Source organism: Camelus ferus, chromosome 21 (genome assembly GCF_009834535.1).
Source record: "Camelus ferus isolate YT-003-E chromosome 21, BCGSAC_Cfer_1.0, whole genome shotgun sequence".
Taxonomy (NCBI): domain Eukaryota; kingdom Metazoa; phylum Chordata; class Mammalia; order Artiodactyla; family Camelidae; genus Camelus; species Camelus ferus.
Genome location: NC_045716.1, coordinates 14,294,973 through 14,318,105, shown reverse-complemented (window position 1 = coordinate 14,318,105; position 23,133 = coordinate 14,294,973). Strand labels below are relative to the sequence as shown.

General features: G+C 40.3%; 1 long non-coding RNA gene across 4 annotated transcripts in view; it reads left to right on the top strand.

Annotated features, from left to right (window-relative positions):
• LOC116658665 overlaps window positions 1-23,133 on the top strand; it is an 84,729-nt gene that overhangs the window by 56,587 nt on the left and 5,009 nt on the right. For 2 of the 4 annotated variants that reach the window (XR_004313900.1, XR_004313896.1), the window contains exon 2: window positions 6,143-6,243. This is a non-coding gene — a long non-coding RNA (uncharacterized LOC116658665). Of the gene's footprint in view, window positions 1-6,142; window positions 6,244-8,299; window positions 8,410-9,569; window positions 9,641-23,133 lie in introns of those variants that run through there. The other 2 variants (XR_004313899.1, XR_004313898.1) reach the window with 2 other exon arrangements.

Here is a 23,133-nt window from a genome sequence, read left to right as displayed (position 1 = left end):
CACTGACAAATCTATTTTTGAAACCTACAGGGTTCACAAGTCCAGGATTGCTTGTGACCCTGGAACACCGTGTTGTAAGGAAGATCAGACATTAAAATGGGAATTGGGAGAATAGTCTCGTTCTTGTGGGCATGAGTGACTCTGGAGCTTAACTCTAAAGCCTTTGTGGTATAAAGTGGTGCTTCAAAACCTGACTGTGCCTCAGAATTGCCCAGGAAGCCTATTAAAGATGTGGAAAGCTTGGATCTCATCCTACAATACTCTGATTCCGAGGGGTTGGTGTGCAGACTAGACATCTGTATTTTTGACAAACTCCTTGGGTGGTTCTGAGACAGTTACTGGTGAAAAGATATACATGAGGAGAGCCGTTTGCATGAACAGAATGGTGCACATCCAGTGGCGGATGTTGCGGAACAGCACGGGCTCTGAATGAGAGGACGGCACCAGACGCTGGGGCAGTCAGTACTTGTAGAATGTACTTGGTGAATCAGTGGGAAAACTGGAGATCTTGGAGAGGCTAAACTTTCAAACTAACTTAGGTTACACAGGGCATGAGACTGCCCCCCAAAGGACAGAAGAGATCCCGAAGGGCTGAACTAGAATGGGGAGGAGGCAGGAGTCTTGTTGGAGCATTTGGGGAAGATGGAGATGGGGATCTTTGTGGGGCTGTGGGAGGATGTTAGGAGGAGAGATGGGTGAAAAGTTTCTGCTGTATGTTTTGCAATGTAACTGTCCTTTTGCCATATCTTTCAAGACTTCGTTAAAGACCTACATAAGTTATCAAGTTGTTGGGTTTGGGTTTGAGTTTATTTTGAACGTGACACCATGCTGAGACTGGCCTATAGGCAGCCCGGTTTTATTTAGGTCATAGATGTAAAAATACTGCCCTTGGGAGATTATTGTGAGGAGTTGTGGTACCCTATTTAACATCCCTATCGAATAGTAGATGCACAGGAAAAGGTACTATTATTGGATTACTAGTATCTACTGAGAGCCTACTACGTAGCGCATGGTGCACTAAGCACTGAGGGTAGGAAGGGGAATGAGGGGCTCGCAGTTGGTGTCAGTTAATTTTACCATACGCATGGGCTCCAGAACGCTCTTCTGTAAGAGTCAGACATTGTCAGGACCTGACGTCATAAGCTTTGCAGAAAGCCTATGAGGACTTGAAGCACATATTTAAGAATCTGGCCAGATTCAAGAGTGTCTGAGCTGGAAAGGGGTTTAAAGAGCATCCATTTCATTTCCCACATTTTCCTGATGAGGAACTGAGGCCTGCAGAGGGGAAGAACTTAGGACTGTGATAAATTGTTATGATTTTATTAAGTGTTTAAAGATGCAGTCATTATTTGCAGGGCATCTCTAGAAATGATTGCAACATAACCCTTCTTAATAGATAGATAGATAGAGCATGAAGCATAAAATGTCAGTGCTGAAATTTTCCTAAGGATCACCTGGTTCAGATTGCTTCTTTTACTAATGAGGAAACTGGGGATATATTTTACTCTGTTTACTGCTGAGTCATATCCTGCAGGTGAATGCATCCAAGCAATATTTGGGATAGGGGATTGGTAAATGATAGTACCGGAGTTTTGAACATTTTTTTTTCCAGAATAGAGTTGATAAACTGCTGCTCAAATGTATTTCCTTTGCTTCCATGACTAGCTGGTTTTATTTGACCACATAGCTACAAGTCATTTGGAATAAAGAAAGGCAAAAATGTATAGATAACTTATAACTATACATAGACAAAGGTTATACGTATAAGTTAGGATGAACTTTAGATACAAAGTGAAGGAGGGTGGGGGTATAGCTCAGAGGTAGAGCATGTGCTTAGCATGTGTGAGGTCCTGGGTTCAATCTGCAGTACTGCCATTAAAAAAAAAAAGGTAGATGCAAAGAGACATAAAGCCTTACGACGGCTTAAGCAACAAAGATATACAACTATCCTTGCAGCAAGAAGTCTGGAGTCCAAGTTTGATATGTAGGCTCCAGCTGTATTAGAGACTCAGGTTTTTAAAAACCTTCCTATTCTGCCATCCTCAGCATATTGGCTTTTTTGCCCATAGGCTGACAAGCCTAAAATAAGTGTCTCAACTCCAAGCATCATGCTTTACAACGCGTTCAAAAAAGAAAAAATGCAGCGGACCATCCCAATCTATGTATTTATCATGGAGCAAAACCCTCCCCAGACACCTCCAGCAGAATTTTGTCAGTCTCACAGCTGGATCTGTGTCACATGTCCACCAGTCCCCAGCAAAGAGAAAAAGAATTGCCCTGCATGGCTAACACCAGCCATAATTCACCTCCTTGGTCTGAAGGAGGGTCCTTCCTTCTTTGAGATGTTGCTTCTCAGACAATGTGAAAGTCTATAAACTAAAGACAAGGCTAAATATAGCTATTGGGAGGGGAAAAGAGGTATGTACTATGTTATAGGTGAGACATAGATCTTGAAATTTTTTTTTTTTTTTTGGTGTAAAGACTATTTTCTAGGTAGATTAGTAGTTATAAATGTGGGCTTTAGAGTCAGAAATCCTAGGTTTGAATCTTGGCACCTGTACGTACTAACCATTATTCAGTTTTCTCCTCTATAAGTTATGGTAGTAATAGTACCTACCTCATAGTTTTGGGAGGATTGCTATTATTGTATTATTATTATTATTATTATTATTATTATTATTATTATTATTATTATTATTATTAATTTTGCAAATAGTGAGTTGGTAATATTGTATGGTTATTAAGTACTGCAAATAGTGTCAAGAACATAGTAAGTACTCAAGAAATCTTAGCTGTTTTTATTCTGGAACCATTGGTTCTATAAATTTAAATTCTGTTCATCTTCATTCAAGTCAGAGCCATGAAAGACCCTCCCCTGTTCCCTAAGCCTGTGGCTGTACTTTTCTAAAAATAAAACATAGTATCTGGGATAGATGAGTCCCCTCCTTGGGTAGAGGGGAGGGGCCTTCTCTTTTCCAGTCCAGGAGGCATAGGCAGAATTTTGCCGGTGCTTCTTTCTGATTTTCAGACTGCTCTAGAGTGAATCCTATTTTAAAAGCTTGCTCAGGCCCAGAATCCATTTGTCTGATCTCAAATTGGATGTTAGCCTGTCAGGTCCAAACCAAAACAACAATGCAATTTACCTTATCTACGCTACATTTCTGGCTCCCAGAGTGTGGACTTGGCAGCACCTCAGATCCCAGGACGCCGGGGCACACAGCCCGCTGAGCTTTCTTTCCCAGGCCCAGGAAACTGAGCCGATCAGGAAAATCTGGAAATTTTCAGAAGGCTAGCAAATCACTGCCTCCATTCAGCTTAGGAGATCGACGGGAGGGCCTGTCTGCTCGGAATCCAATCCCCAGCGTTCCACGTGGATCTGACAGGAAGTGGAGCTGGTTATCAGAGGAGGAGCCATCACCACTTTCTTTCTCTACAAGGTGGCAGGTGGGCAGATCTGCTCAAGGTTCTTCTGCCTGTGGTGCCCCCCTTGACAAGCTTTGGTGCAATCGGTTGCCCAGATTTTACTGCCACCCCTTATTTATTCCTGAGAGTCTCCCTGAGAGTTCTCTAAACAAACAACATGTCCCTTGTAAGAGACTCGGCACTCAGAATTGATGGTCTGAAGGTGGATGCCTTCTGTACCACAGATGATAATGGGCAAACATCTGGCCTCCCACTGGCGGGAAAAGGAACACGTGCCCCTCTGCCTTACATACATACAGATTCCAGTGTAAACTCTACTGAATCTTACATGAAGCTGTTTTTACTGACCTTGAGAAAGGTCACGAAGCTAGTAAACTTGGGTGTTGAGTGATCATCTTGGAAACTGGGAAAGACCAGGCCAGGAAATATATATTTTTACTGGCTAATCTATTCTTCCTTGATTTCCCCTCCCTTTTTTTAGTTTTCATTTCTCTACTTTTTGGTGGCCTGATATTTTTCTTTTCCCTCTTATCTCTGCTAGTTCGGAAAATAGGGATTATATTTGTATATTTTTTAGTGGTTATTCAAGAAAGCTGTGGCCTTGTCCTGCTGTGACACTGTCGGTTTCATCTTGTCCCCTGATCCCAGAACCTTATGTATGCTGTGACTCCAAGCAACAATTTGTTGTAGCTTTTCTCAGCTTCCTTCCAAGGGTCGGGAGCCTGGGTTCAAGAAGTAACCTAGGTTCTGGTTGCTCTGATTCACCTGAGGAACTTGACTTCTGAGGAGCTGACTGGGCCACCTCTGCCTCCTTCTGCATCCTGGCCCAACAGGTGTGCTTTAGTTTCCTTCACTACCTCAAATTTCTTTTCTATTTCTGACCAAAACAAATGCACCCCTCTCTGCCTCTCTTTCTCTGTTTCTCTCTTTCAGTCTGTCCTTGTTGCACGCTGGTGGCTATTGATGGTGCTGAAAATATGATCTTCCAGTGTCATCCTTACTGGAAGTCCTTGACTTGTAATAGAACCACACAACCCATCTGCCTCACCCACATCAGTAGACAGACTGCCAGCCTGCTGGGGAGCACGACAGGGCAAGTCGTCAAATATTGGTTCACGCTATCAGATACAGCCGTCTCGAACTTGAGCTCCCTCAGAATGCAGGTGTGCAGCATAGGGGACCGTCGCTAACTGGGGAACGCTTACCCCACCTAAAGCTGCTACTTAGCATCAGCTGATTACTGCAATGGGGGAACGAAAACACTGTATCGTGGAAATATCCAATTTTTTAAGAGAAAAAATTGTGAACAATTAAAAACGTATTTTTAACATTTAGAGAAACTATTTGGACTCTGAATTGAAATCCCCTAGGCTCTAAATGTTGACCATTGAGTCTGTGTGAGCTGACACAGACACATGTGGTGGTCAGTGTGGCCCATGTGCTCCCCGATGTGATTTGTTAGCTGATGTGTTTGTTGGTGCCTTCAGCCTCCATGATCACATCTGCATTTCCAAAGGTATGGTACTTGCCTTACAGAACTCCCTGACATTTTAGGTCCTATATAGAATTTTGGAAGAAGGCAACTATAACTTTTGAATGACAAACAAAATGAAATGCTCTTCTGTTTGTTTGCATCATTGGCAAGAATTTGGAACACTGTAATTGGAGATGGGGGACTAAGCACATTCGGTATGAAAACTGGCCATTGAGCATCAAACTCATGGTCACGCAGCCTTGGGTTTGAATGCTGGCTCCTCTATTTTCTAGAGGTTTGATTTTAGGCAGATTACTTATCCCCTCTGAACTTCACTTTCCTGATCTATCACGTGTGGAAAACAATGCCTGCTGTGGGTTAAATGAGATAATATGCACATGTTGTGGAAAAACGTTACAGCTTGGTGTTACAGCTCAGAGTTACTGCTCAGTTCTAACAGCAACCTGGATCGGCGCTAGAGACCAAGCAGCAGGCGGAGAGTTGGTGATCTCAGGTGTATTACACCAGCGGGCCCACCGAAGTTAACCCTTCCAGCTCTGGACCCTGCCTGTAGGTTTACACAGGCCTTTTATGGGCTGCCAATTTTACACTTTGCAACGTCATATGCAAATAAAGTACAACAGAAGTTGACCAACCAGGAACAAGCTTTGCAAAAATAGACCAATCAGGAGTGAGCTCCATGCAAATGAAGCACTACAAATGGACCAATCAGAAGTTAGGGAAGTGGACCAATCAGAAGTGAGAGTAATAACCAATCAGCAGTGAAGGAAATAACCAATCAGAAGTGAGCTCAGGGAACCAGTAGAATTCTAGGTGTGAGTTAGCCGCTTTAGAGGCAAAAAGTGAGATAGAGCCTCTGGGCCAGGGAACCGGAGGGTGCTGGGAGGAGAGCAGCGGCCCTGCCTAGGAGTACTGCCGATCTTTTTATGGGGCTTCCCGCCTCTCACAGAGCAGAGTGCCTGGTATGGAGTGGGGTTCAGTAGTGGTGGTTATTATTAGCAGCCCAGATCCAGGCTTCTGAGATACTGAACTGATTTGTGGCAAAACCTGACCCGAACTGATAAAAAGCTGATTATAATCTTTATGTATCCTTTTTGGTGTGAATATTTGTAAGTTTCACTGAGCAAATATTAAAATGTTTGATTACAGGTGCTACCCCAGAACGTCTATTATTTTTCTAAAATTTGAAAAGTTGTGAATTTTACAATATATTTGATTCTACAGGTGTTGGCTAAAAGATAAAGAATCTGTAGTTGCAAGGATATATCAGCAAGTGGAGAATGACACAATCAAAACTGAACCCATAACCACAAAACTGGTGGAAGGTGAGAGTAAATAAATGATTAGAAATGGGGGCTGGCGGTTAGGGAGGTAAATTTGGGAGGGCTTCCTGGAGGGAGTGGCCTTTTGAGCCTGATCTCAGGAGAAATGAAGGAACTGCGTTTGGTGAAGAGGCAGCAAGTTCCAGGAGAATACACAAGATTGTTGGGTGTCTTTCAGAGGTTCCTAGCAAACCAAACTGCTTTTAAGTCTATGCAGTGTCTTGGAGAGTGAGTTACCACCTATAGAGAGATGCACCTGGGGACTTGACAAGGAAGAGAGTTGCTGGTAGGGAGGAGTGTGAAGAATGGAGTGAGAAGACCCACTTTATGGTGAAATGCTGTTGGAGAGAAAGAACATTTTGAATGGCCCCTGAGGAGCCCTTTGCCTGTCTAGGCTGAGGACCGAGTTCTGCTCACTCACAGTTCTCTTCATATGACTTCTCCATATGCCAGCAAGCTATTGCTACATTTAAGTATGCTTTCCTGGAGCTGGGACCATGGCAAGCCAACATTTCTAAACCACACATCCTTGATCTTTCCCCACTCTGCTTGTCTGTTTTTAATGAACTGAAGATGATACTGAAGAGATGATCTGGCTGAGCGGGGAGTTGCTGTGAACAAGGGAGTAATGAAACTTGGTTTATGTTTCAGAAAAAGCACTCTGCTACAGTGTGGGCTGGAAATGGGCAATACGAGACACAGGAAAAATACATGTCTTATTTATCACTCTCTTCCCAGCACTTAGGACAGTGCCTGGCACATGCTTGTGTAATTAATTTATTAACAAACATAATGCCCATCTTGGCACAATCTCCTCCCCAGCATGGAAAACAGAGCATTGATGACCCATTAAAAGGTAGCACTGGATCTGCACTTCCTTTACCCTGTGGGAGCAGCAATGGTCAGAGAACAAGGAGGCTCTGAAACAATGTTTTACATTTAGGAACAGCTGAACTGCTCACATACCACTCCTGTTGTCTACAACTGTAGGAGGGGAGCTAAGGGGAACCGCAAGAAACAGAAAAACACTAAGCACCTCCTGGGACATGCAACAGTGAGGGGTTAGCTGGTACTACTGAGAGTAGCTCTGGTCTCTGAGTCCAGTATGGAATCCCCAAGTCTCTCTAATGAGAAGATACTTTTATCTTCCTCAGTGTTTTCTCTTCCCTGAGGGGGACTGTTATTCCAGGCAGATGTGTGAGAGTTGAAAGGATGAGTCACTGATTGTTGGACAGGATGCATGCAGGGAAGGCACATCGTGAAGGTGCCTATGGTAAACTCCGTAGATTTTGGAGAGGAAGGGGCAGAGTCATTGTTTACTTAGAAGTGATAATTTGCTGGTTGGAAATTACTGGTTTGAGGCAGACTTATTAATCTAGCTCTGGTTTATTCAGTTGTTGCTTACCTGAACTTCTCCCCCACACATCTGCAGGATTGATGTTACTGTTCTTCCAATTATATGTGTGCTTGAGAGGGCTGCCTTATTGACACGTTGGGGTTATGACTGTCCAGCGGCCCTAGGTCTCTGTCCAACGTCTCTGTGCCTTGATCTTGGAAGTCCAGCCCCCAGAACTGTGAGAAATAAATTATTGTTGAAGTTCTCTGGTCTGTGAAATTCTGTTATAGCAGCCCAAACTGTCTGAGACACTCAGACTTCTAATTCTTGTCCTCTTGGATCTATGCCTGCTCCCACTGCCTTTGTCTGAAGGACCCTGTAGAATCATTGCCTGAGGCAATCCTGACAGATTGAAAGCCACAGGAATCCTGGCCTTGGGGGCCAAGCGTTAGAGTGAACAACTGTCCTGGTTTGCCCAGGACGGAGGGGCTTCCTGGGATTCTGGACCTCCAGTGCTAAAACTGGGAGAGTCCTGGTAATCAGGAGGGTTGGTCACCCTACTGACAGAACATATGCAGGACCGTAGTACCCCTGCTCCAAGAAATGATCCAGGGTGACAGAGAAACATATTTTGGAGGCTGTCATCAGGGGAACAAAGGGGGATTACTAGACTAAACTGAGTTTTTCTCTGGGGCTCATATTTGCTCTTTTTCCTGAATGTAGAACAGAGAGTAAGAAAGCTGACCAGTGGGGGAAGGCAAGTGTCACAGCTGGGACAATGGTTACTGACACAATGGCCCTGTCTCTTCATTTCTCTGCACAAATCCCCGAAGGTTAGTCTTTTCAATGACCATGTAATCCAGAGATCCCCGAGTCTAGGCAAATGGCTCATTTATTTCCAGCAGTATTTGAGACAATGAAATTCTAGCATAGTCAGGGAGTCTGGGCTGTCCCTTGGAAGGGAACGTCCTAGGACTTGACCTGTTTCACCAGGTTTGGCCAAGTGTTTAGAATGGGATCAATTCATTTCCTCTTTGGAATCGATTCCATGCTTTGCCGGGGAGAGAGGTCTGCCCTAGATTGCTGCACAAGCATTTATGCTATTCTTTCTTTATTTATTTCAGACTGGGAAAGGATACCTATTAGTGATAGGAAGAATAACATGTACAGCCAGTTGTGTGCTGGAGTTAGCGTGTCCTGGCTCAGAAGAGCCAGTTGTTAAATTTTCAGGAAATCTGAGAGCCTGTTATTGAAAAGTAAACTCAGCAATTATTAAAATTACATTATGCAAACTTACAATTAAATCATATTAAAACAAAAGTGATAAATACTTAAAACTCATTACTTCCTAATTATTTTCCTATTATCTGTGTTCTCAGGATTATATGTACTTATTGTACCTGTATGACAGAAATTCTCAGTAATGGAATGTTACTGTTCATCTCTTCCCAAATCTGTGTTCACTAGTGTCAGGGTGGTAGCTAAAATCAGCCACGATGGGAGAGACACCATCAATCACAAACACAACCAATCAGCCTCTTGCCTTCCGAGAATCACTTATTAAATATATACCAGCAAGCCACTTTGTAAAGTCATCATCCATTGAGGGCTTGCTATGTGCCTAGGCATAAGTCCAAGAACTTTGTAAGTCAGTTGATCACTTTTTCAGTCAATACTGAGTCATCACGTACAATATGCCAGGTTCCATTATTAGTATATTATTATTATTGGCCAATATATACTGAGTACCTGCTGTGTGCCTTGCACTCTTGTAAGTGTTTTACATTTATTAGCTGCTTAATCCTTGGGCTAACTCTTGGAGGAGATTCTATTATTGTCCTCGTTTTACAGATGGGAAAACTGAAGAACTGAGAAGTTGAGTAATATTCCCAGGTTCACACAGCTAGGTTGCAGCCCATATTGAAACCCAGAAACCTGGTTCTGGAGCCCATGCTTTTAACCACTAAGCTCTCCTGCCTCTTGTTGCCTCAAGGTACCAAGGATACAGCAGTGAACAAGCAAAGTCCTTGACTTCATGGGGCTTACACTCTGGTGGGTAGGGAGGTAGGTGTTAAACAGTAAACATGTAAATATGTTGATGACAATTGGTGATAAGTTCCATGGATAAAAATAAAGCAATGTAAGGGTAATAGAAAACACTGAAATAGGGAGGGTACATTACTTCATTTATCTCACATTTATTGATTGATTGATTGATTGATTTAAAACATTTATTGAGTTATAGTCATTTTACAATATTGTATCAAATTCCAGTGTAGAGCACAATTTTTCAGTTATACATGAACATACATACATTCATTGTCACATTCTCTTTCACTCTGAGCCACCACAAGATCCTGTATGTATGTCCCTGTGCTACACAGTACAATCTTGTTTATCTATTCTACATTTTGAAATCCAAGTCTGTCTCTTCCCACCCCCCATTCCCCTGGCAACCACAAGTTTGTATTCTATGTCTATGAGTCTGTTTCTGTTTTGTATTTGTTTTTGTTTTTGTTTTAGGTTCCACATATGAGCGATCTCATATGGTATTTTTCTTTCTCTTTCTGGCTCACTTCACTTAGAATGACATTCTCCAGGAACATCCATGTTGCTGCAAATGGCGTTATGTTGTCGGTTTTTATGGCTGAGTAGTATTCCACTGTATAAATATACCACTTCTTCTTTATCCAGTCATCTGTTGATGGACATTTAGGCTGTTTCCCATGTCTTGGCTATTGTAAATAGTGCTGCTATGAACATTGGGGTGCAAGTGTCATTTTGGAGTAGGGTTCCTTCTGGATATATGCCCAGGAGCAGGATTCCTGGGTCATATGGTAAGTCTATTCCTAGTCTTTTGAGGAATCTCCATACTGTTTTCTACAGTGGCTGCACCAAACTGCATTCCCACTAGCAGTGTAGGAGGGTTCCCTTTTCTCCACAGCCTCTCCAGCATTTGTCATTTGTGGACTTTTGAATGATGGCCATTCTGACTGGTGTGAGGTGATACCTCATTATAGTTTTGATTTGCATTTCTCTGATAATTAGTGATATTGAGCACTTTTTCATGTGCCTATTGATCATTTGTATGTCTTCCTTGGAGAATTGCTTGTTTAGGTCTTCTGCCCATTTTTGGATTGGGTTGTTTGTTTTTTTCTTATTAAGCCCATTTATCTCACTTTTAATCTACTACTATCTTCATTCTGCAGATGAGGAAATTGAAAATCACAGTGGTTAAAACCACATTGAAGGATAACACAGCTGTTAAGTGATGGAGCTGGGATTCACACATACAGCAGCCTGGTTCCCAAGTCTGTGCATATTTCCCCTACATGCCTGCTTCCTTCTGCTTCTTGAAGTTCCCAGGTTATCAGACTCTTAGTTCAAGCTTGAGTTTCCTGTGCAAACTCAGCTCAGTTGGACTCTGCCCTGTGTCCATCCTCCTTTGTTTCTCTGTCCACCAAAGCCACATGAGGGGATAAATCAGTGTTCAGCTCACAGTCATCCTGAAAACTGGCAGGACCAGGGACCCCTGAGAAGCCTGCATGAATGAAAGTAACATCTCCAATTTGGAACCAGCCACATGGCTCTTCTCCACGTTGGTCACCAAGGGGGTTTTGTCTGTGAAAACAGACTTATTGTGGCTAATACAGGTCGCAGGTGGAAAGGCCAGGGACTGACGGAGTTTAACTGGATTCCATTAGCACTCAAAACAAGCTCAGAGAACAGGCATTGTAGGGGCTCGTGGGAACTGCTCTTTCAAGCCCCCTACATTGCCCCACTGGAAATACTGTATTTAATGTCAACTTAGTTTGACCTTTAGTCTTGGTGGCATTTACTAATTCTGTGAAAGCAGCCATTTCTCAGTTTCTCTGAAGCTTAATAGATCATCAGACCATTAGTTAAACACAGCGCAGTTTATGCAAAGGGGAAAGTCTCTCAAATGTTTCACCCACAACTTGGAAAAATATATAGAACAACTTCTATTATTTTGGCTCATTTAAATTTCTGATGCCAGGGGAATCAAAAGAAAGTGGTGTTTTAACTATAGTTCAAAGCATCAGTTTGACATCTTTGGGAAGCTAAGAAAAGCCAGAGCTCTCAAAGTGGGTCTGATTCTTGGGTTGGAGGAAAGCTCTCTTGTTACAAATATTTCAGGGTCCCTGATCATTCAGTGATAGATAGCCACCAGGTGTATTAGTTTTTCATTGCTGTCATAACGAATTATCACAAATCTACCAGCTTAAAATAACACTCATTTATTATCTCACAGTTCAGGCAGAAGTCCAAGGGGGCTCAGCTGAGTTCTTTGCTTAGGAGTTCATAGTGCCAAAATCAAGCTGTTGCCCAGGCTGGGCTCTTATTAAGGGGGAACCTGCTTCCAGGCTCACTCAGGTCACTTGCAGAATTCGGCTCCTTGTAGTAGTAGAGCTGAGGTCCCAGTGTCCTGACTCTTAGAGGGAGGTTTTCACTTCTGGAGGCCACCTGCATTCCCTGGCACCTGCACCCCCATGTTCGTCGCCGCATTCCTCACAATAGCCAACGTATGGAAACAACCTAAGTGTCTGTCAACAGATGAATGCATAAATAAGAGATGTTGTGTATATGGGATATTAGTCAGCCATAAAGAAAAAGAAATCTTGCCATTTGCAACAACATGAATGGATCTAGAGGGTATTATACTCAGTGAAATAAGCCAGATAAGAAAAAGAAGTACTGGATCACCTCCCTTATATACATAACATTGTAAAAAGTTGAACTCCTAGAAACAGATAGTAGAAGAGTAGTTACCAGGGGCTGGAGGGAGAGTCGGGGAAATGAGGAGATGTTGGTCAAAGAGCACAAACTTCAAGTTAGAAGATAAATAAGTTCTAGGGATCTAATTCACAGCACGGTGACTATAGCTAACACTACTGCATTATACACTTGAAAGTTGCTAAAAGAGTAGATCTTAAATTTTCCTCCCACAAAAGAAAAAGAGAAATAGTAATTATGTGACATGATGGAGGTTTTAGCTAACTCTAAGGTGGTAATAATTTTGCAAAGTACATCAAATCAACATGTTGTATGCCTGAAACATACATAAATTTATGTGTCAATTATATCCTCAATAAAACTGGGGGTAAAAAACCAGAAATGGCAGATGGAGAATCCTTCTCACCGTTCAAATCTTGTGACCTTTCTGCCAAATCTCTTCTGCTGCTGGCTAGAGAAAGTTCTCTGCTTTTAAGTGCTCATGTGACTAGACTGGTCCACTTGGATTATCCAGGCTAAACTCCCTATTATAAGATTAGTAACCTTAATTACACTTGCAAAGTCCCTTTTGCTCAGTATTGTAACGCAGTCACAGGTTTGGAATTAGGGTGTGGGCAATTTTGGCAGAGTGCATTCTGTCTTTCATACTAGGTATCCCCTTGGTTCCTGTGGGACTCAGACACTTGGCTTACAGGATTCTGGAGGCAACATTGTGATGGTGCTTTGGAAGCTGAATATGCCATCCAGTTGTGAGGTTTGGGACCTGTCTTAGAGGTGAGAATAAACAGATGTGTAGTTAGAAATCAGGTTCATGAATTCTGAGTGAAAATGGATATTTCCAATTACAATTTTCTGCCCCTTAATATGACAACTCCTTTATGGACACGCATCCATTTAGTTTCACAAGTATTTACTGAGCACTTACTATGTGCCTGGCACTATTCCAAGTACTGAGAATATAGCAATACAGAAGAGACAAAAATCCCTGATCTCATGAAGCTTACATTCCAGTATTTGGAAGCACAAAACAAACTCAGTGAGTAGTTCATACAATATATTAAAAGGTAAAAAATATGAAGAAAAAGAAAGTACAGGAGGGGGATAGGGCGCAGCCTAGTGATTTTGGGGTAGATTGCAGCTTTCAATGAAGACGGTTGGGTAAGACCTCACTGGGAAGTTAAGAAGTCTTCCCTCTTGCTTCCATCTTCTGAAAGAGATTGTAGAGAATTGGTACAATTTCTTTCTTAAATGTTTGGTAGAATTCACCAGTGAACCATCTAGATGGGCCTGGTGCTTTCTGTGTTGGAAGGTTATTAATAATTAATTCAATTTCTTTTAATAGATACAAGACTATTCAGGTTGTCTGTGTCTTACTGTGTGTGTTTTAACAGATTGTGTATTTCAAGGGATTGTTTGATTTCTTCTAGGTTATAGAATTTGGGGGCATGGAGTTGTTCATAGCATTCTTTTATCATCCTTGTCAATGTCCATGAGTTCTGTAGTGATGTTCCCACTTTTATTTCTGATATTAGTAACTTGTGTCTTCTTTCTCTTTTTCTCAGCCTGTTTAGAGATTTACCAATTTATTGACCTTTTCTAAGAATCAGGTTTTGATTGTGTTGATTTTCTCTATTGATTTCCCATTTTCAGTTTTGCTGACTTTTTGCTCTAATTTTTACTATTTCTCTTTTTCTACTTACTTTGGATTTAATTATTCTTCCTTTTTCTAGTGTTCTAAGATGAAAGCCTATATTATTGACTTAGATCTTTCTTCTTTTCTAATTATGCTTTCAGTATTATAAATTTTCTTTATCTAAGCCCTACTTTTGCTGCATACCACAAATTTTAATAATTTGTGCTTTCATTTTCATTTAGTTAAAATATTTTAAAATTTCTTTTGAGATTTCTTTTTTGACCGATGTGTTATTTAGAAGTTTGTTATTTAATATCCAAGTCTTTTTGGATTTTCCAGTTAGTCTTTTTGTTTTGGATTTCTATTTTAACGCCATTGTAGCCTGAGAGCACACATCATATGATATTTATTATTTTAAATTTATTAGGATGTGCGTGTGACACAGAATGTAGTCTATCTTGGTGTCTGTTTCACGTGAGCTTGAGAAGGATATGTATTGTGCTGTTGTTGAATGAAGCAGATTATAGATGTCACTGTCCAGTAGATTAATGGTGCTGCTGAGTTCAGATATGTCCCTACTAATTTTCTTCCTACAAGATATGTCCATTTCTCACAGGGGGGTATCAAAGTTCTCCAACTATAATAGGGGATTCATCTGTTTTTCCTTGCAGTTCTATTAGTTTTTGCCTCACACATTTCATGTTCTGTTGTTATAGGTGTACACACTTTAAGGAATATTAAGCCTTCTTGGAGAACTGACCCCTTTATCATTATGCAATGCCCCTTTCTTTCAGATAAAATTTTCCTGCTCTGAAGTCTGCTTTGTCTGAAATTAATATAGTTACTCCAGCTTTCTTTTGATTAGTGTGTGCATGGTGTACCTATCTCTATCAAATTACTTTTAATCTATATGCATTGTTATATTTAAAGTGGATTTCTTATACACAACTATTAGGTTTGTTTTTTGATCCATTCTGACAATGTCTGTCTTTTCATTGGTGTAGTTAGACCACTGATATTTAAGGTAACTGTTGATACATTTGGATTAGTATATACCATATTTTCTATTCTTTGCCCTTGTTCTTTGTTCCTATTTTTGTCTTGCACTCTTTCCTGCCATTTGTGGTTTTAATTGAGCATTTTATATAATTCTATTTTCTCGCCTTTCTTAGCACACCAATCACACTTTCGTATTTACATTTGTAGTGGTTGCCCTAGAGTTGGCAACCTATATTTATGACTAATCAAAGTCCACTTCCAGATTATGCAATACTGCTCTACAAGTAGTGAGGTGTCTTACAATAACAAAATACTCACAATTCTTCCCTCCAGGCTCTTGTATCAGTGCTGTTATTCATTTCACGTATATATAAGCTATAATCATTGAATACGTTGTTATATTTTTAATTGTTAGATTGTTAACTAATCAGAAAAAAATTTTTAATTTTTTTTCTTTTACCTATCCCTTCTCTAATGTTCTTTATTTCTTTATGTGGATCTGAGTTTCTGACCTATGTTGTTTTCTTTCTCTCTAAAGATCTTTGCTTCTTTTTTTCTTTCCAGCTTTATTGAGGTAGATTTGACAAATAAAACTGTAGTATATTTAAACTGTACTTATGATGATTTGATATACATATACAATGTGAAAGGATTCCCACAATCTTGTTAGTCAACACATCCATCATCCCACACAGTCACTTTTTTTTTTGAGAGAGGTGATGAAAACGCTTAAGATCTATACTCTCAGTAAATTTCCATTATTCAATAGAGTAATATTAACTATAGTCACTATGTTATACATTGGACCCTTAGAATGTATTCATGTTATAACTGAACATTTGTGCCCCTTTTACCAAATTCTCCCTATACTTTTTAAAAAACATTTCTGTCAAAGCATAATCTAGTGGCAACAAATTCCTTAAATTTTTGTTCATCTGAGAATGTCTTTCCTTCTCCTTTACTTCTGAAGGAAGATTTTGCAGAATGTAGAATTTTAGATTGGTGGGAGTTTTCTCTCTCAGTTTTTAAATATTTCACTCCACTCTCTTCTTGCTTGGATGGTTTCTGAGAAGTTGGATGTGATTGTTACCTTTGCTTCTGTATAGATAAGGTGTTTTCCCTACCTCTGGCTCATTTCAAGATTTTTTTCTTTACCTTTGATTTTCTGAAGTTTGAATATGATATGTGTAAGTGTTTTTGCTTGTTTGGTTTTACAATTTATCTTGCTTGATATTCTCTGAGCTTCCTAGATCTATGGTTTGATGTCTGATATTAATTGAGGGGAAATTCTCTGTCATTGTTGCTTCAAATATTGCTTCTGTTCCTTTCTCTCTTTTCCTTCTAATATAACCATTAAGTGTATGTTATACCTCTTGTAATTGTCTCACAGTTCTTGAATATTATGTTCCCTTTATTTCCCCAGGGTTTTTTGTCTTTGCTTTTCAGTTTTGGAAGTCTGTACTGACATATCCTCAGGCTCAAAGATTCTTTCCTCAGCTGTGTCCAGTCTACTTATGAGCTCATCAAAGGCATTCTTCATATCTGGGACAGTGTGTTTGATCTTTAGCATTTCTTTTTTATTCTGTTGTTGAATTTCCATCTCCCTGCTTACATTACTCTTCTGTTCTTGCATGCTGTGTACTTTTTCCATCAGAGCCCTTAGCATATTAATCACAGTTGTTTTGAATTCTTGGTTTGATAATTCGAACATTCCTTCCATATCTGGTTCTGATGCTTGCTCTATCTCTTCAGATTGTGACTTTTGTCTTTTAGTATGCCTTGTAATTTTTTCTTGGTAGCCAGACATAATGTATTGGGTAAAAGAAGCTGCAGTAAATAGGTTGCTAGTGATGTGGTGGTGATGTGTGTAGGGAGCAGAAGCATTCTATAGTTCCATGGTTAGGTCTAAGTCTGTCAGTGAAGCTGTACCTCTGAAATGTAAGCTCCACAAGTGCTTCTCCTTGTGTAGGACAGGATTTCTAGAGGGGGCTAGAATTGTGTATTTTGGAAAGTCAAAGGGAGCTGCAGTTGGATATTTTCCTTCCCCAAGGTCAACTGGGATCTGATTAAGCCCCAACAGGTAAGGTTCTGGTAAAATAAGTCCCCTTGAGAGCACCCCTGGAGGGCAGTGGTTTGCCCTCTGACATAGCTTCTCTGACAAATCTGAAAAGAGTTATGGATTTTTTTTTAAATTTGTTCAGCTTTTTATTTGTTGTTAGGATAGAGTGACAACTTCCAAGGTCCTTACATACTGGACCGAAAATTGGAAGTCCCTATGACTTTTCCAGGTAATCGTCACCACAGCTCCATAAAGTGGGGTTTGTTAGTTCAATTTCAAAGAAAAAGTCTGAGGAAGGTTAAGGGACTTGTGTAAGGCCACCAGTCTCAGGATCTCACAGGCCCTGGTAACAGGAAGTTCAGAGAATTTGTGATGTTAGGGTATAAGGGTCACTTTGGGATTCAACCCCTGTAATCCTCTGATGTGGGACCAGAGAGACGATATCCCTTGCTTGGGGCCTGGGGTTGGGAGTCCTCTTCCCAGGGTCACTCAGGGATAAATCCCCCCTCATTAAGAGAGAAGACAGTCCCCTAACCTGGCCCCCTTAAGGAATTTTTCTGCAACATCAGAGGTATGGTGCTTGATGAGCAGGCATTCAGAAAGAAGCTGTGGAGCAGAAGAGAGTACCATTCAAGAGCCTAAGAAGCCCATCGCTATCCCTGTCGGCCCCCAATTCAGGCTCCTGGAGTGGGTTCAGCACCTGTGCTTGCCTCAGTCAAAACCTTTGATTGTCATTCTCCTGTAGGGAGCCTTGGACAGAAACTCCTTGCACTCCTTTTATGCCATATTGGAATTAAAAAGAAAACAATTTGCATTAATGTGTGCGACCAACAGATGGGCAATTGAATGACCCTTTCCGGGCAGCGAAGGTGGCCCAGGGCTAACGGTTACTAGTCCACATTCCAAGAGCACAAGGTATATTTTTCAGTCTGGCCAACCAGACTTTGATTTCTTCCGGACCGTGCATTGTTATGCAATTCCTGTTGCCTTGGAAAGCTCAGATGATTAAAAGAGTTTATGTTTGCCACTTCCAAGAATCCCTCTTGCGACTTAAGTGATTCATGCACCCAAGTTTTGCAAAGAGGAAAACAACCTCATTGTTATTTGCTCTGTTAAAGCCCTCAAGTGTTCAGCTTATTATTTTGTTATCTGGTAAAAGGCGGGAGTTCATCTCTGATTCTCTAATCTTTTCCATGGGGAATTCTTATGGGATAATAAAAATTCCTTATTTAACTAGTAGAGAAACAGCTGCTGCTCTCATCTTTTCTCCTTTTTTGGGAGGACTGGAGGGAGAGACACTGTTGGTCACATGCTTGTATTCTCATGCCATGTAGCAAATTTCAGGAGAAAAATGGACAGAAGGGAAGTCAGAGTGATAAGACTATTCCTCTATCTCCAATCCTTGCACCAGAACAATAACACAGTTGTGGAGACGGCTAACTGTCCCCTAGCATTCTTCTCCTCCTTCATTTTTCCTTTCCTTTTTTTTTTTTTTTTTTTTACAGATTTTTTTTGAGTTTTACTTGTACTCATTTGTGTCTTGTATTTTGTTCTTGTAATATTATCACCTGTGCAGGGCTGTGTATCATCACCACAGTCAAGACGGAGAATAGCTCCGGCATCACAAGAATCTACAGTGTTGCCCTTTTATAACGGCACCTCCCTTCCTCCTGTCTCTTTACCTCCTCATCTCCCCATCACCCCCCTGCCCTCTACTGCCGTCCCTATTCCTGGAAACCACTGATCTCTTCCATTTCTATAATTTTGGCATTTCAAAGATGTTGTGTAAATGAATCCTATGATATGTAACATGTTGGGATTGACATTTTTTTTTAATTCAGCATAATTCCCTTGAGATTCTTCTAAGTTGTCATGTATCAATAATGCAATTTTTTATTGTTGAGTAGTATTCCATGGTGTGGGTGTATCACAGTTTGTTTAATCATTCACCCACTGAAGGATATGTAATTGTTTCCAGTTTTTGTCTATGAACATCTGTTTACAGGCTTTTAGGTCAACAGTGTCAGTTCTTTAGGATAAATGCCCACGAGTGCAATTGTTAGGGTGTATAGTAATTGCACGTTTAGTTTTATAAGAAACTACCAAGTGGCTTATACCATTTTATGTGCCTACCAACAATGTATGAGTGATCCAATTTCTCCACATCCTCACCAGCATTTGGTGTCACTCTTTTTTGTTTTAGCCCTTCTGATAGGTTTGTAGTAGCTCCTTGTGGTTTTAATTTGCATTTTTCTAATGGCTAATAATGTAGAGTATCTTTTGTGGGCTTATTTTCCCTCTGTATATCTTCTTCAGTAAAATGTCTATACATATATTTTGCTCATTTTCTAATTAGATTGCTCATTTTGGGGACAATTAATTATTTGTTGAGTTTTGAGGGTTCTTTGTATGTGCTGGATAGTGATCCTCTGTCAGATACATGGTTTGCAGTTCTTTTTTCTCTTAATGATTGAACTTTTTGGGTTTGAGCTGGGCATCTGGCTACTTTTCCCAACCTCTCCTGCAGCAGATGTGGCCATGTGGCAAAGTTCGGGCCAATGAGATGAACGCAGTAATCATACGTGCTATGTCTGAGTCATCTCCAATGAAAGCAAAAACAACTTGTTCTGAACTTCTATTTTCTCTCCCTTCCTGCAACATAGCCCTTGCAGTCACCCAGCTTCAACCATGCAGACAAGGACTCTGCCTTAGAGCAAGGTTGGCAGGCCTTATGTTGAGGGACAGATAGTAGATAGTTTCAGTTTACGGGCCATATGGTCTCTGTACGAACTCTTCAACTCTGCTGTTGTAACACAAAAGCAGCCATGGACAATATGTAGACAAATGGGCATGGATGGCTGTGTTTGCATAAAATTTATTTTTCTTAAATGGCGATGTGCTCGTGGACTTCAGTCTGCTGACTCCACTTTAAGAATCTACCTTAAGACGAGCCACAGATAGCAGGAACTAGATCCCTGAATAGTCACATGGAACCATTACATCAGGCTGAATTGCTAACGTCTAGATTAATTCATGACAAAGAAATAACCTTTTTTTCTTATTTAAGCCACTTTCTGTTAGGGCCTCTTTGTTGTAGCATCTCCACCAATGCCTGTCTAGTAGCAATGAACTTGACATTCACTGGGCATTTGCTATGCTCGGTGTACAGAGATAACTCAACAGTGGATTATCTACAGGCCTTGCAGAAAAGCTATCTATTTTGGGTCTGTTAATGAGCATGTTCAGTTTTTGCCACTTTGTGACAATGTACTGTAGGGGATGTGTATGGCTATGGGAAGTTGTGAGCTCTGCTAATTTGCTGCAGAATGCTGGTGTGTGACAGATTGTTCACAGTTATCAGCCTCCCAATTTTCTCTATGGAATGGAAGTTACTGTGGTTAAAAGTTAAAATCAATACATGTGAATGAGATGACAGGACCAACTCTGTATGCAAGGTGGGCAGGATGTCCTTTTGTTAATGAAACAAAAGAGTGGTTTGTCCTAAGCTATAATGACTGGTTGCTGCAGAATGAGAAAGAGGAGCAAGGAAGACCAAACCTAAATGGATACAAAACCTCATAGAAGATTTGTAGAAAGGAAACTTTATGTGTTGTGGTCAAAGCTAGCTCAGATTTGATAGGTTTCTTTGTAAGATTTCAAAAAGGACTTTTAGTATCAAATATTATGCTGATGCAAAACTGGGATTGTTTTATCTCTGTTAAAATGGCAAACATTTTCTTGGATCATTAGTCTGCTCTTAATATGAGGTTATAAAATGTTACTCTTTGCCTTCACAAAGGTTTTGTGTCTAAACACAGTAACTTTTTATGGTTTATGTTGATTTTCATATATCCTCGATGATTTAAGAAAGTAAAACTTCTCACTTAGGAAAGAGCTAAAGTTCTTTACAACCATGTTGCCTTCAATGTTTATTTTTTAATGTTTTATTGTCACTTTGAAATGAGAAGCAAAATGATGTGTCTCCAGCACCCATGATCCAATTCTATCTTAGGTGTTCAAATCTCCTAGCAACTTTTGATTTTTGTCTTTCCAAAATCCAATTATAAATAATATCTTTCGCACTTAAAACGGTCTTTGAGATTTCCCAGAGGGCCCCTAGAAAATCACATGGAATTTGTTCTGTCACCCTGTGAAAAGAGAGGTGCTAGAAATAATAAAGTTTAATATGTTGCTATTGATGAATTGCAACCAGAGTTGTCAAATCAGTTGTCAAATCAGAAGAGGTGCTTAGCTTCCCCTAGGTTAAATTTGTATGGGTGATATTATTAATAGAAATAACTCAGATTGTGTGTCATACAGGAGGTTCCTAGAGATTTGTCAGTGCCCTTGCTGTCTATAATGTGTTCCTATTTATCAGAGTCCTGGTTCTTCCCTTCCTTAAGTTAGACAACAACAATGTAGCGTCGGTCATATTTTCAGTATTTTTTTAAAATGTTAACTTTGTTGCAACTTCACTGTTTAAATTTAAATCTAGCAACTTCTAGGGCAATAGTTTTCAAGTGGAGCTTTATTATCTCTGGAGTTTTATTAACATCACTTACCTATAGAGCTTTATTAACCTACAGATATTTAAGGCCTACTCCAGGCTTACAGAATCTCTTTACTTGGTATTCATTATTTATTCTTGACAGTTTCTAACTAAACACTTGAAATCTTTATGGTGCATTATAATATGTTAAATATGAAGACTTTGTAAGGATTTTGTTTATATCTATTTTTATAAATTATATATAATATTCACTCTTTGAAAATATGGTTAATCATTATATTCATTGATATTTTGTCTAAACATTTTGTTGGATTGAATTTTATCTTGTTTTGCACTGAAACAAATTCTTTTGTCAGTTGCATTATTCTTGCACAAACATCTTTCATGTCTTTCACCTTTGAAAGTCACAGGTAGATATACAAACTCTGTCTTGTTGGATAGAGATTTTGTTGGTTTCTCTCCTACCCTCCTGGAGAAACCTGGACTTGCTCCTGTTACCTCAATCAAATTGGTAATCTTTACCAAATTTTTAAATCCTTTTAATTTCCTTCAATATCTTTCTACAAGCCTCCAAACAAACTTTTCCAATTTTCCTCCCTCCCACCTGGCTTAGAGTCTCTGAGAACTAAAACCTGACTGCCCAGATCTCCACCAGGACTCTAGGCTGTCCTGTAGCTGGCTCTTTTCCCTAAGATCTGAAGAGGCCCAACAAGCTGAAACTCAGCAACTTGCCATAAACTTCCAAGGGGCTCAGCACTGCAGCAGACCCTGCACAGGCCAGAATTCTTCCTGGACAAGCTGTGTCTGGACCACTAAGGGAGTCCAGAGAAATGCTCAGGTCTTACATGCTCTTTTACAAGAGGTAACCAAGACAGTGGACAACATCACTAACAGCACAGACATCCCAGCTAGAGAACCTCAAGAAACTCAGAGAGTAGAGCTGAATAACCAAGAATTTTTCCTCCACCAACCTCTTGGAACCCACTGGGCTGGCTACCCTCAGAAATCAGCTCCTGGTTCTTTAATACACACTTCAATACCAATATTTCCCTTTTTATTTTAAGCATCTCTCTTTCAAGATGCCTGATCTTCAGAACCCTAAAACAACTGATCTTCGCCACCATTTCTCAACAGATGGCTCAACTGGTTTTACAGGAACAACATCTAACAGGAATCCTCAGGGACATTTCCTAGCCCCTACTTTGCCCTCTCAAGAGGTTTATGATCACTTCTGAGTTGTTCAGCAATGAATGATATTTGTCTTGAAAAAAAAAATAAGGGGGTTCTGATGATGTTAAATTATTTTCTGAGCCTTGTGCTCCCAGAAAGTTGCAACAGCTAAGAAATCCCCCTACCCTCTTGTGTTCCAAGGAGTGGCTAACCACAAAGGAACACCCTACCTTTGTATACTCCAATACCCATTTCCATCCTTCCTCCTGACTCCCATAAGACTTGTTGATGACTCTCTTGTTTACCTGCTTTTACAAAACCCGTGTTCCTTTCCTTTTTTTTTTTTTTTTGAGATGTTTCTCATTAATGAGCATTCTCCTTATTGCAATAGCCTGAATAAAATCATATCCTTAGTTATCTGGTACATTTTG